This window comes from Myotis myotis, unplaced genomic scaffold, assembly GCF_014108235.1.
Source record: "Myotis myotis isolate mMyoMyo1 unplaced genomic scaffold, mMyoMyo1.p scaffold_m19_p_15, whole genome shotgun sequence".
Lineage (NCBI taxonomy): Eukaryota > Metazoa > Chordata > Mammalia > Chiroptera > Vespertilionidae > Myotis > Myotis myotis.
Genome location: NW_023416319.1, coordinates 7,057,262 through 7,070,286, shown reverse-complemented (window position 1 = coordinate 7,070,286; position 13,025 = coordinate 7,057,262).

The following is a 13,025-nucleotide window of genomic DNA, read 5'->3' as shown; positions in this document are numbered from 1 at the left end:
GCGGGTCAGCAACCTGTGACATCCTCTCTGTGATGGTGGATGCAGGGCTGTGTGACTGACATTCCCACCCTTAGGAAGAACTCACTGGGATAACAAAAAATAAGAAACTCACTCTGTAAACTCACATCTATAGAATGTTTTGCAAGTGTTTGCAGTGTTGGGGGATTGACAGCATTTCCATCACAGTGGTTGATGTGGTCTTAAAAAAGAAACATTCTATCAAAACATCTAACACTTTAACAGGGAGATTGCACGCTGATTGCCAGTAGGGCTACTGCAGCTTGTGCCTGGCCTGATGACCTGTACTGTTTTTGTTGTTGTTGTTTTAATTGAGTCGATCATTTTCAGCTTCTCTGTTAAAAAAACAACAACAAAAAACGTTGGCAATGCTAGATCTGCATTGCTGCATGAAAATAATCAACCACCCTTTTTATATGGAGCAACCGCAACTATGCTCTTAGATGGAGCATCTGCTGTTTCATTCACTATAAGCCACTCCCTATGGTCTATGTCTGAAGCTGTTCTAAGTTGCCACTTGCACATATTTCTCCTAGAAGAGAAAATGCCTCGCTATACCCCTGTTCTCCACTGAATGTGGGGAAAATATGCTTGATTCAGACACAATGGAAGAGGTTATCTTTCTCTGGTGAAATGAAGAATATTCTTCCATATGTATAATGCAAATAAAAGATGTCCATATTAAAAGAACCACAACTTAAGAGGTTGCAAGGTATGAAGTAAACCATATGAAACCATTATGAAGTAAACTCTTCTAAGATCTATGACTGGTATATGGAGAAGATGAGAAATGAAAAACAACATGAAAACAGGATTGCAAGGTCAACAAAATATTGTTTTTGAATATAAATAAAATATCTGATGTTGTTATAAATGAGGTTATATAGTAAGTGGAAAAAGTGCCCACACAGCAAAAGCTTTTGTAGATGGCAAGTTTCTAAAAGAGCATCACAGAAGACAGCAGGAAATGTGTTCTGCACAGAGACAATCATTTGTAAACTTACTAGAAATACTGTTGACCAGCGTATTGAAGTCATGTGTTGTTAGCACTTACAGGAAAGTTGAATAAAAGAAGTTTAATAGGTTGTAGCATTTTCTACGGCAGATGAGGCGAGCTCAGACATAAGTATCACAGTTAGCTATATTGAGTTGGTGAGATTGTTGAGAATTTGTATGTGTCAGAAGATGAGAGACTCTGATTGAAACTCAGCCAGGGACTTACCTTTGTAAGAAAATTACAAAATGTTATGCAGTTCATCGAAATTAGTCAGTGCGATGCAACCCCTGCAATGGGCAGTCTTGATGTGAAAACTTAAAGAAAGGAACATTTTCTAAGAATTCAGGTGTTCCGATTACATCATCTTGCCAGGAATTGCTTTGTGCCAAATAATTTAAAATGTAACCTACCATAACTGTGCAGTATCATCACCGTGAACTAGAGAAAATCCAGATACTCCAGGGTTTCTTTGTCTAAATTATATGTGCACTATGGCAACCTGCTTGTGGTATGTGGACTTCTGTGGCTGATGCAGAGAGAGGTTTTTGGACACTTTTGTCACTCGATCTCCAACAGTGAGGAATGGATCAACGTCTTGGCTTTTGTGGTTGATGTTGGAACCTATCAGGTTTGAGTAGTTCTCTGCAAAGGCATTCATCAACAGCTACGCCAGCGTGTGGTTCAGTTTGCTCACATGACGTGAAATTGTGTCTTCAAGAAACTAATTCGGCAAGGAATAACCTGGCTCATTTTCCTGAAATGAAAGTCATGACTTGAACTACATTACCAAAGCTGTAGAGTTGAAAATAACATTTCAAAAAGATTCTCTGATTTTTCGCTTTATGAAAGTAAACTAACATTGCAACGTTAGAAGCTTACCTTTATAATTTGGCATTGATAAAATGAAAAAAGCTACAAGCTATTGAGCTGCAAAGCAATTAAGTAACTGAAAACTGAGTACAGCGATGCTGGGATGCCAGGACTGAATTTGTCTCTAGATAGTAACCATTGTACAGTCCGTACATGCTGAGTAACACCAATGTTGGTAACTCCATTTCTGCAGAAGAAACCAAGTAAATCAAATTATCGCTCCCAGTTGAAGGATTTGTAGTTTAGGTTAATATGGCCTGATGGCGATCATTATATTAGCTTCTTTCTTTCTTGTTTTTTTCAAGAGACAGAGAGAGAGAGAGAGTGAGAGAGAAAAGAAACATCAATTTGTTGTTTCACCCATTCATGCATTCATTGGTTGACTCTCGTATGTGCCCTGACCAGGGACTGAACCTGGAAACTTGGTGCATCTGGATGATGCTCTAACCAACTGAGTTACCTGGCCAGGGCTGTCTTATGCTAGTTTCAATGACAAGTTAGGGAGTAACAAATTTTGAGAGAAAATGTCAGTAATAAAATATCTTTATAATCTTGTTTTTTGTTTTAAAATGTCAAATATCTGTAAATAGTATACATGCCTATTTGTACCATGTTCAGGAATATAAAACAAATTTGTTTTTTTTTCTGACACTTCATTTCTCTCCCATCCCATCTGCCTTACTTATCCCTGTGACTAGCTGGTCCTGTAGGTATTTGAATGAGTAACCCCCACCTTGACCAAAGCCTCTCTGTGATGCTCAGTCATCCTTCGATGAAAGGCTGTATTAAAGAGAATGACCTGTATGAGAGTCCAAAGAGCAAGGATTTGTCAGTGTCCCCAGAACTGTGTAGGGGAAAAATGTACCCAGCCAGTTGCCTCAAGGATATTGTGGAGATAAATGCACCAGTTTCCCAGATGGATGGCAGTGGCCATAAATATTACTCGACAAGCTTTCCCTGATCAGATGCTATGCTCACCAAACAACAGGAATGTTATGGATGTGGCCTGGGGGAGAGACCATAATTACCAGACAGTAGAGTATCTTTGCTCCTTACACATTAATAAATTTGCTGTCCAGTTTACATAGCAGCCTCTGGTCAGTTTGGGTGGCTACATCAGTTACTTACCACCCTTGGGCATAAGAACAGAGTGAGTATCTTGACCTGTAAAGAATGGACCAGACCCTGGTACTAACTTAGTTATAACCGAGTATTCTAGAAATGGTTGGACCATACTCATTGCCATTCAACTGAAGTTGTGCATGAGTATTTAGGAACAATAGTGAGGCTCCCTTACACAATAACTTAGGGGAAAAAATGACCCTAGGATAAAGTCCACGTAAAAATGGGTGAGCTTAGCCTGGCCGGTGTGGTTCAGTGGTTGAGGTTCGAGCCATAAACCAGGAGGTTATGGTTCCATTCCCAGTCAGGGCACATGCCTACGTTGCCGACTTGATCCCCAGTAGGAGGCGTATAGGAGGCAGCCCATCAATACTCTCATTATTGATGTTTTTATCTCTCTGTCATGCTCCTTCCTCTCTGAAGTCAATAAAAACATATATATTTTTTAAATGGGTGAGCTTAGGCATTGTTAAAGACTGGAGAAATTTGGGGGCAATTTAAAGTGCTGATCAAAGTGCTAGTGGGTCGTTCCAGGGAAAGATGTTTTTACTAATGCTTTAAACATTTTTTTTAAAAAATCTAATCTGGTGGCTTTACATTTGAAGAGTGTACGCAGTGGGCTAGTTGAACATGAATGTATTGTTAACGAAATCACATGAAGGAAGCTAGTAGCTGCCAGCATTATGGAAGGCAAAGGCAAAGTGGTTAAAGGCCCTAATAGGCTTTTCCACAATAAGTTAATTAATGTGAGTTTACACTCTTCTCAGAGGCACATTGACATTCTCTGACATGTACCCATTAATCTAAGTTATGAGATACAGTATTTTAATTATATATTGTGCCACATAAGACTTTATAACTTGTACCAAGTCTGTCAATATCAAAGTCAATAAAAGTGAGTGACTGTGAAATAAGATTCCGAACAATTAATCTTAGAGTTAAAATAGTATGAAGAGTGAATGGAAAATATAGATGTATGTAAGCTTATTATATTAGTCCCATTTTTCTGGTTTGTAGTATATAAAATAATTAAGTTTTCCTTTAAAAATCCATCATAATTATATTGGGGGGGGAAATCTTTGCATCTGCCTTTTAGGAATAGTTTTAAATATGCTCTATTGGCTTTTTCTAACTGATTGAATTCTCAGACATGTTTTAAGTAAATTAATTGAGAATATTTGTTCCAAGAACTAATGTTGGAAAATGGTGGTATGTAATAGAGATGTGAGTGAGTCAGAAAATCAGAGAGTCCTGTCTTGTATAAAAACCTTCACTGGAGTTACAGTCTTAATAAAACCACAAGTATTTGTTGGAAAGGATCTGGAAGGTCGTGTAGTTTAACTTCCTACTGGATGTATAAATCTCTCTTACGTCACCCCAAATAGTCACACAGCCTCTCCTTGAACATCGCCAGCTGACATTGGATGTATTACTTTTCTACTCAGTTCATAAATTTGACCTTCTATCAGGTTTTGGTTTTCTCTTTTTCTTTTTTTAATATGTTTTTATTGGTTTCAGAGAGGAAGGGAGAGAGAGCTAGGGATAGAAATATCAACGATGAGAATCATTGATAGGCTGCCTCCTGCACGCCCCCCACTGGGGATCGAGCCCACAGCCCAGGCATGTGCCCTGACTGGGAATTGAACCAGTGACCTCCTGATTCATAGGTCAATGCTCAATCACTGAGCCACACAGGCCCGGCTGGTTTGGGATTCTTTTTTTAAAAAAAACTATTTTTTTAAAAAAATATGTTTTATTGATTTTTTACAGAGAAGAAGGGAGAGGGATAGAGAGTTAGAAACATCGATGAGAGAGAAACACGATTAGCTGCCTCCTGCACGCCCCCCACTGGGGATGTGCCCGCAACCAAGGTACATGCCCTTGACCGGAATCGAACCTGGGACCCTTGAGTCCGCAGGCTGACGCTCTATCCACTGAGCCAAACCGGTTCAGCTGGTTTGGGATTCTTTATGCCTATGTTATATGACTTCTACTAGACTGCAGTCTCCTTAAGGGCCGTTTCAGTATTTAAACCCCTAATATCCTATTTATAACAAGTATAAATAGATTCTCAAATATATTATTGAAATAATCAATGAGATCTGATTTGGAGACATTTATTAGAAGGTTCCTCCTTAAGCTGAGCTCTTCATCTGTCAAATAGTCCTGTTGCTTTCTTAGGATTCTCCCAGCACAAGGGCGGGGTAGGGGGTTGTGGGGGGAGGCTTCATCCTTAAGATGGAGCTTAAAGGTGTTTAGTTCCTTGTTGTTGCTTCCTTGTTAGCCCCTTCACAGTGCATAATGAAGCTCATCTCTGTTTCTGTTCTCTTAGAACAGTGGTCGGCAAACTGCAGCTCGCGAGCCGCATGCGGCTCTTTGGCCCCTTGAGTGTGGCTCTTCCACAAAATACCACGTTTTTAGCAAAGGCCAGCTTAGGAGTACCCTAATTAAGTTAATAACAATGTACCTACCTATATAGTTTAAGTTTAAAAAATTTGGCTCTCAAAAGAAATTTCAATCGTTGTACTGTTGATATTTGGCTCTGTTGACTAATGAGTTTGCCGACCACTGTCTTAGAATAACAATGGTGCTCATTTTTCTCATGCCACCGCAAGGTCTCAGATGTGACTGGACCTCAATTATCTCCTTTCCTATCAACACACACTGATTCTTTGGGGGTTTTTTAGTTACAGTTCAAGTCATTCTCCATTCTTCAAAGTACTTAGTGATTTCCTGCCCCAAGAGGGGTGCTCCTTGCTGGGTGGTGTCCGGAGTCACCACCTGACTGTGAGGAACACAGAGTCAGCGTGATGACAAGAAATCATCACACTTCAGGATGGTTTATGGTGACAGCACCAGCATTATTGCGAGGGAGAAAGCCAGATTGGTCCAGTGCTTTCTTTCTTTCTCAGGAGAAGAGTTTATTCAAATATCAATGAATGTGACCCTTAAAATTCAAAGCCTGGGCTGATTCCCAACCACAAAAGGGACCTCATATCACAAAGTTCAACGTCCTCATTTTTATAAACAGGGGATGTGTTGTCCTAGGCCATAGCTGGCTAATGGCACTATCAGAAGAGACGAAGGCCCTTTATTTCTATTTATCTCTCTCCAGAGAATGTCCCACACACAGCTCTCTCCAGATGTTGAATTGGGCTGTCTTTTCTAGATCATGTACTGTCACGTAAAATTTAAATGTAAAATCGGCCAGGGGGAAATAAGTGCTTTGGTTACAATGTGTTTTGTGATTTATCATGGAAGGAGCTTAAGGATATGTATTTAATAAACCTCAGATAGAAATATGTCCTTCTGTCTACAGCAGCCCAAATACTGGCTCTCTTGTGGAAAGAGAAAACCCAATTGTCTTCAAGTTATCCCCAAGTCATCCTTTCCACAGAAAAGTTAAATTCATTAAGATGACAACTAGACATTTCGGAGATATGGAAGCATAAGTACTATAACTAATATTGAACTAGTTGATGAAATACTCCAATCTTTAGCCTGATTAGAAGTATTGAATTCTTGGCATTATATGTTGTGGGAATATAACTTTTTGTTATGTTGGGATACATATACCTGTTTTAATATATCAAAGAGAACAGAATGTAATATGGGGATCCTTGCATTTCAGAAAGTAGGAACCATTCATGGATGAAAGTGCTTTGTTTTCTGAAAATGATCATATTATCCTTATATCATCAGTAAGGTAAGCATATGGGAAGTTCCATATGCTGTAGGGCTTTCTTTGAGATTATGCAACCTCAATCTGAAAATAATACTCAGATATGAAAGTGAATGTTTAAGAACAAAAGTCACAAAAAGTATGATTTATAAGGCTTGCAGCCTGGCCGGCGTGGCTCAATGGTTGAGCATCGACCTATAAACCAGGAGGTCACAGTTCAATTCCTGGTCAGGGCATATGCCCTGGTTGTGGGCTTGATCCCTACTGTGGGGCATACAGGAGGCAGCCGATCAATGATTCTCTCTCAGCATTGATATTTCTATCTTTCCCTCTCTCTTTCTCTCTGAAATCAATAAAAATATATTTTTTAAAAAAGCTTGCAAACAGCAAAATTGAGAAATGTGATATTTTTACTAATTGACTGGCATACTTTTCTAATATTCTTTTTCCTTCCTTGTTGGTTACACACTCTTTGATGTCTCTTCATATGACAAAACTTTCATAAAATATTTTTTTAGAAAGAAAATATAAAGAGAACAGTCTTTCCTCCAGCTAGGTAAAAATTATTTTTATTGTTGATAATTTGGAAAAGTTTCTTTCAGCTTCACATCTCATAATTAGTTTACACATTTAGGATTATTATCAAATTTGGGCAGGTCACCCTCATTGAAGTTATTTTTATATAAGCTGTAAGAGCTCAGGGCACTTCAAGTCTTCCTGCAAAGTTACTAATTGTAAATATTCTTTACATTGATGACACTCATTCACCAGTACGTTGTCGCCGTCTTCTTTGTAGTGGCGTATGAGTTCTAGGTCAGCTCTGTGGAAGTCAGTATGTCTGTCAGATTATTAATAAATTTAAACACTAAAATTCTCATAAATTCTGTTTCATGCAATTCTCATGTATAAATAAGAAAAAATGTATGGGGCAGGCAACACCGTATGTGCTGTGTTACGGGCACACGAGAACTTTTATTCTGAGGAGGCATCAGTGACAGCGCGTTCTCCACTTCCACTCCACACATCTGATCATTGAAATTTCCATAGACCATCTTCTGGCTTCAGACCTTCCAAACCCTGTTTCTCCATCACTGCGAATGCCAGTTACCGCTGGGCATGTTTTTCTATTGGCGAGACTTGTGGCCTGCTTGCACCTTTGTGACACAAACCGGTTAGTCAGCACAGTGTTATTGGAAGCCATCCCTGCACCTGCATGACTAACGATAATATCACTCTACCTGGAAGTAACTTCAAACTCTATAAATATATCCGACTACTCCTATTGCTAGTCCTGCCCCCAACATGCATGGGATCTTGAGCAAGAGTATGGTGGAGGCCTGCAGCTCATATGTAAAACATTTATGTCATAAATAAAAAAGTTAAATAAAACATATTTCATCATCCTACCTTAACACATATACCTTCATGACAATAACATTTTTAAAAATACAGATAAGACTAGGAGATATATATATATATATATATATATATATATATATATATATAGTTTAAATCAACAAAATATCAAAGATGATTGAATTTAATTATTATTGCATATGTTTTGTTAATCGCTGGGGAATGTTTGTATAAGTCATCAAAATATACACAATTCATATATTCTTATACATGTACTCCATATCATTTATTTATCTTGCCTCACTTCAGCAAAATAATTAAGGTATTATAATCAAGATTTTTTGCAGTATTAGTTATAGTGATCTAATGGATTAAAATATATGAAATAAAAAATTAAAATAATTTTTCATATATTTTTAAAAATAAAAATGTTTTCAAAATATTTAAAACTATAATCAAGTAGCAAATTATAAATTAATTATAATAAATAATTAAGTTATTTACATTTAACTTTAATTTTAATTTTTTTTTTTTAAAGAAACGTCCTTTACTTTCTTTTTTTTTTTTTAATATTTTATTGATTTTTTTTACAGAGAGGAAGGGAGAGAGACAGAGAGTTAGAAACATCGATGAGAGAGAATCATCGATCAGCTGCCTCCTGCACATCTCCCACTGGGGATATGCCCGCAACCCAGGTACATGCCCTTGACCGGAATCGAACCTGGGACCTCTCAGTCCGCAGGCCGACGCTCTATCCACTGAGCCAAACAGGTTTCGGCTATTTTAATTTTTAATAAAAAACAACAACTAGTAACAGCTCTAGTGTTCAGTCTATTTAATTGCCAGAGTAAAAAAAAACCACATATTATGTATTGCTAATAAAGTGTGCCTTCCCCACCAGGTACATCTTTATCGAATAGTAAGTGAAACAATAAGATGAATATTAGGCATTACTCAGAAATGATGCTTAGTTATACAGCAGTCTCTTGACCTGAGAGATTTGTCCAGTACATTAGTTCATCTTTTTAAAAAAATCTAAGAATTTCCACCACTCAACCTCTCTCATACCCCAAAGCATCCACCTCTCTGACATCTTTGATGACAACCCATGGAGATTCATAGCATTGAAACTGAGTCACTTTTTATTTTGAGAACCCAGGGAGATAAATGTGAAGTGTTTACCTGGGTCTGACAGTGTTGGTTCCGAGAGTGGATGTTTAGACTCACCCACTGTGCCCACGGGCACTGTGCATCTGATCTGAGCATCAGGGCACGCACATGTATGTCTATAAGCTGGCAGGTGTGGGGTGTGTGTGTTTACCACAGTCCTCCACGGCACAGGGCCTGGGAATGGGGATCCTTGGGCCTGGGCCCCTGCGTGTTTCTGTTAAAACCCAAATGGAATGTGGTTGGATCATCTTGAATAGTCAGGATAGGATGGTCCACTGCCCAAAATTTGGTTTGGATGTCAAGCCCAATGACACACCAAGAGGATAGAAAAAGGTTTCTCAGTTATATCATGAGCCTTTCTGGGGAGGGCAGGGCAGACTCCCAGGCGGGCCTAGCAATGGCTGGTGAGAGGAGAGAAAGGTTGCTGGCTTGGGGTGTCCGTGGTGGTTAGGAGGTGGGGCTGGAGCAAGGGTTCCACATATGTGGGCAGGGGCTTGGGTGGCTTAACCTTCCCTTCTGTGCCAAAGAGGGAGTAGCCAGGCTTTCTCCTCAGCTTGCCCAGGTGTGGGACAGAAAGGAAAGAGGGGAGGGTGAGGCTTAACAGCTGTCAGCATGCAAACATCAGAAAATGGAGTCAGACTCTTCGTTTTTCATTTTATTTCTTTTAATATAGATTTTTATTTATATCAGAGAGGAAGGGTGAGGGAGAGGGAGAGATAGAAACATCAATGATTAGAGAGAATCATTGATTGGCACGATCCACACTGGGGATTGAGCCCACAACCTGGGCATGTGCCCTGACCGAGAATTGAATGAACTGTGACCTCCTGGTCCATAGATTGACGCCACTGAGCCACCACGGCAAGGCCAGACTCTTTATTACAAAACTAGAGGCCTGATGCACGCAATTCGTGCAAGGGGCTTGCCTCTCACAGCCACAGTGGCTTGCCTTGGCCCTCGCAGCCCCGGCTTTGTCCATCTGAAAGGTCTTTCGGCTGTCCGGTCTAATTAGCATATTACGCTTTTATTATTATAGATGTTTCCCTAAGTCTCCCTTAGCTTGATAGAAGGGAAGCCAGAGTGCAGAGAGTTAAGAGTCTTAAGCATCTTATCAAAGTGAAACATCAGAGATCCCTTCCAGGGTGGGAAAGTGCCTGGATTAGGGGGGAGCCTTGAAACTCATGGGGATCCTTTCATGATGAGCATTTGAGCTGTTTGGCTGAATCTGTACTCATCTACTCATGCTCTGGTTTCCTTGTGGTGAGGGGAAGCCTATGACAGAACTTCCTGCCAAGGTCAGGAATGCTGTTGGTCACGATGCAAGAACCTCATGGGAACAAGTTTTATCTGCACTGAAACCAATCAGCTGCCTCCCTCTGCGCGCTCACCTGTAAGTCACCTTCTGCTTACCTGTACTTGAGCATACTTTTCTTCTTCCTCTTCCTGAAATCCTCACCCAGCAATCACCCCTTTCCTCATCTATATATAACTAATTAATCATGCTTCCTAATGAGCCTGTTTTCTATGACTCTCTTCTCTCTCCCTGTTGTTCATTTCAACTGGGCCGACCATTCCTTCACAATTACACAGCTGTTCACATCCAGACTTCCCTATTGTCATTACTCTCCCACAGAAGGTGTACCCGTCAGTGACTCCAGCTCCCGTCCTGCCTTTCTCCTGGACTTGTTTGGAAAAGTAACCCAGCCGTCTCTCAATGACTCTCATTGAGTACCACTCCACACATAACAGGAGATGGGGTTGGACCTAAGAAAATAATGATAATTACTAGAGCTCCCATTTATTGAATGTTTACTGTAAACCTCATGTTGGGCTAAGCTCTTCACAAGCATGATCTCATTTCATCTTCACAATATCACCCCCCAGTACATAATCTCGATATCACAGATGAGGAATCTGGGGCTCAGAGATGTTGAATAAGTGGCCAAAGATCACACAGCTAACAAGTTCCTGCCTGGCTTTGAGCCCAAATCCAATTCTCAAGGCCAGGCTCCAAGTCACTATATTCCTTCTGTGAGAGCCTGCTTTTAGAATTCAGGCCTTTTTAAATTGTGTTGCCATCCCACCCATAAATTTACCAATTCTAGGCACAGGTATAAATCCCCCTACCCTCTCCTTTCCTTGCAATCACTTCTTGGATGGTGATGTTTTTCTGCATTATATCATTCAGATTTCTTTGTTGAACATGGAAGAATTTAAATTATTTTTTCAAAGTATAATTTTAATATATCACATTCTAGTATAATATATTGCTATTAGTGAAAAGTGTGCTACTTGGGAACTTCAAGTAGCCTTGAGTAACTTGTAATTATAATGAATTGTGTTGAACTATGTGTATTTTTATTGTGTATAATTTAACAAGTATGTGATGACTATCTAATTATAGTCTACTGTTCACAAAGTAATACTTTATAACAACATTTCCTCCCGTAGATATTTCACCAGTGTCTGGGTTCAGAAATGCAGGGAGAATGGTCATTCCTGGGCTTTAGAGATCTTATTGTTGACAAAGTAATATTGCCATATACGAGGCATTTCTGAAACTTACCATCACATGTCTCTACCAAACTCATTGCCTCTTCATTTCCTGATTTTTCTTCACTGTTTGGGGATTTAGTGACACTTTCAATGCATTCACTATCTACTATGAGGTTCAGGGGAACCCCATTCTCCTCTGTCATCCCAGGGCCTGGACCTGTGGTTCTCTCTTTCCTTTCATCTCCTAGACCAGTGATGGCGAACCCAAAACTCATTTTGTTGGTTGATTTTTCTTTGTTAAATGGCATTTAAATATATAAAATAAATATCAAAAATATAAATCTTTGTTTTACTAAAATTGCAAATATCAAAAAATTTCTGTATGTGATATGGCACCAGAGTTAAGTTAGGGTTTTTCAAAATCCTGACACGCCGAGCTCAAAAGGTTCGCCATCACTGTCCTAGACCCTTCCCATGTCCACCTGTCTTTGAACCTTTTTGAAACAAGGATATAACTACAGTATTCTAAAATGAAGACTTCAACCCTAGCTGGTTTGGCTCAGTGGATAGAGCGTCGGCCTGCAGACTGAAGGGTCCCAGGTTTGATTCCGGTCAAGGGCACATGCCTGGGTTGTGGGCTCAATCCCCAGTAGGGGGCGTGCAGGAGGCAGCTGATCAATGACTCTCTCTCATCATTGATGTTTCTATCTTTCTCTTCCCTCTCCCTTCCTCTCTGAAATCAATAAAAATATATTAAATAAATAAATAAATAAAATGCAGACTCCACCCAGCCAGTTGAGCACTGACCTAGGAACCAGGAGGCCACAGTTCAATTCCCAGTCAGGGCACATGCCCAGGTTACGGGCTCAATCCCCAGTGTGGGGTGTGCAGGAGGCAGCCGATCAATGATTCTCTCTCATCGTTGATGTTTCTCTCTCTCTCTCTCCCTTCTCTGAAATCAATAAAAATATTTTTTTAAAAACTGAAATAAAATGCAGACTTCTTGGGATTCCCCCAGAGAATGGAGTCTCCACGTACCAAATAGTTTTTAAGAAAACCGCTGAAATAATTTCTTCAGGCCAATCTCAACCCATTCCTCAGGGGGAGGAATCAAAACGGCTGTTATTGCTGAGGGCTTCCTCTGGTCTATGCAGTTCATTTCCAAGAGACATGCTTTTATCTGTATTTAGTTCACACAAATACCACGAGGTGGAATTGTCACCTCCGTGTACTCACTAGGAACACAGCCAGAGAGGGTAGATAACGCCACTAAATTCCGTTTGACTTGCATCATAAGAATTATTCATGACAGAA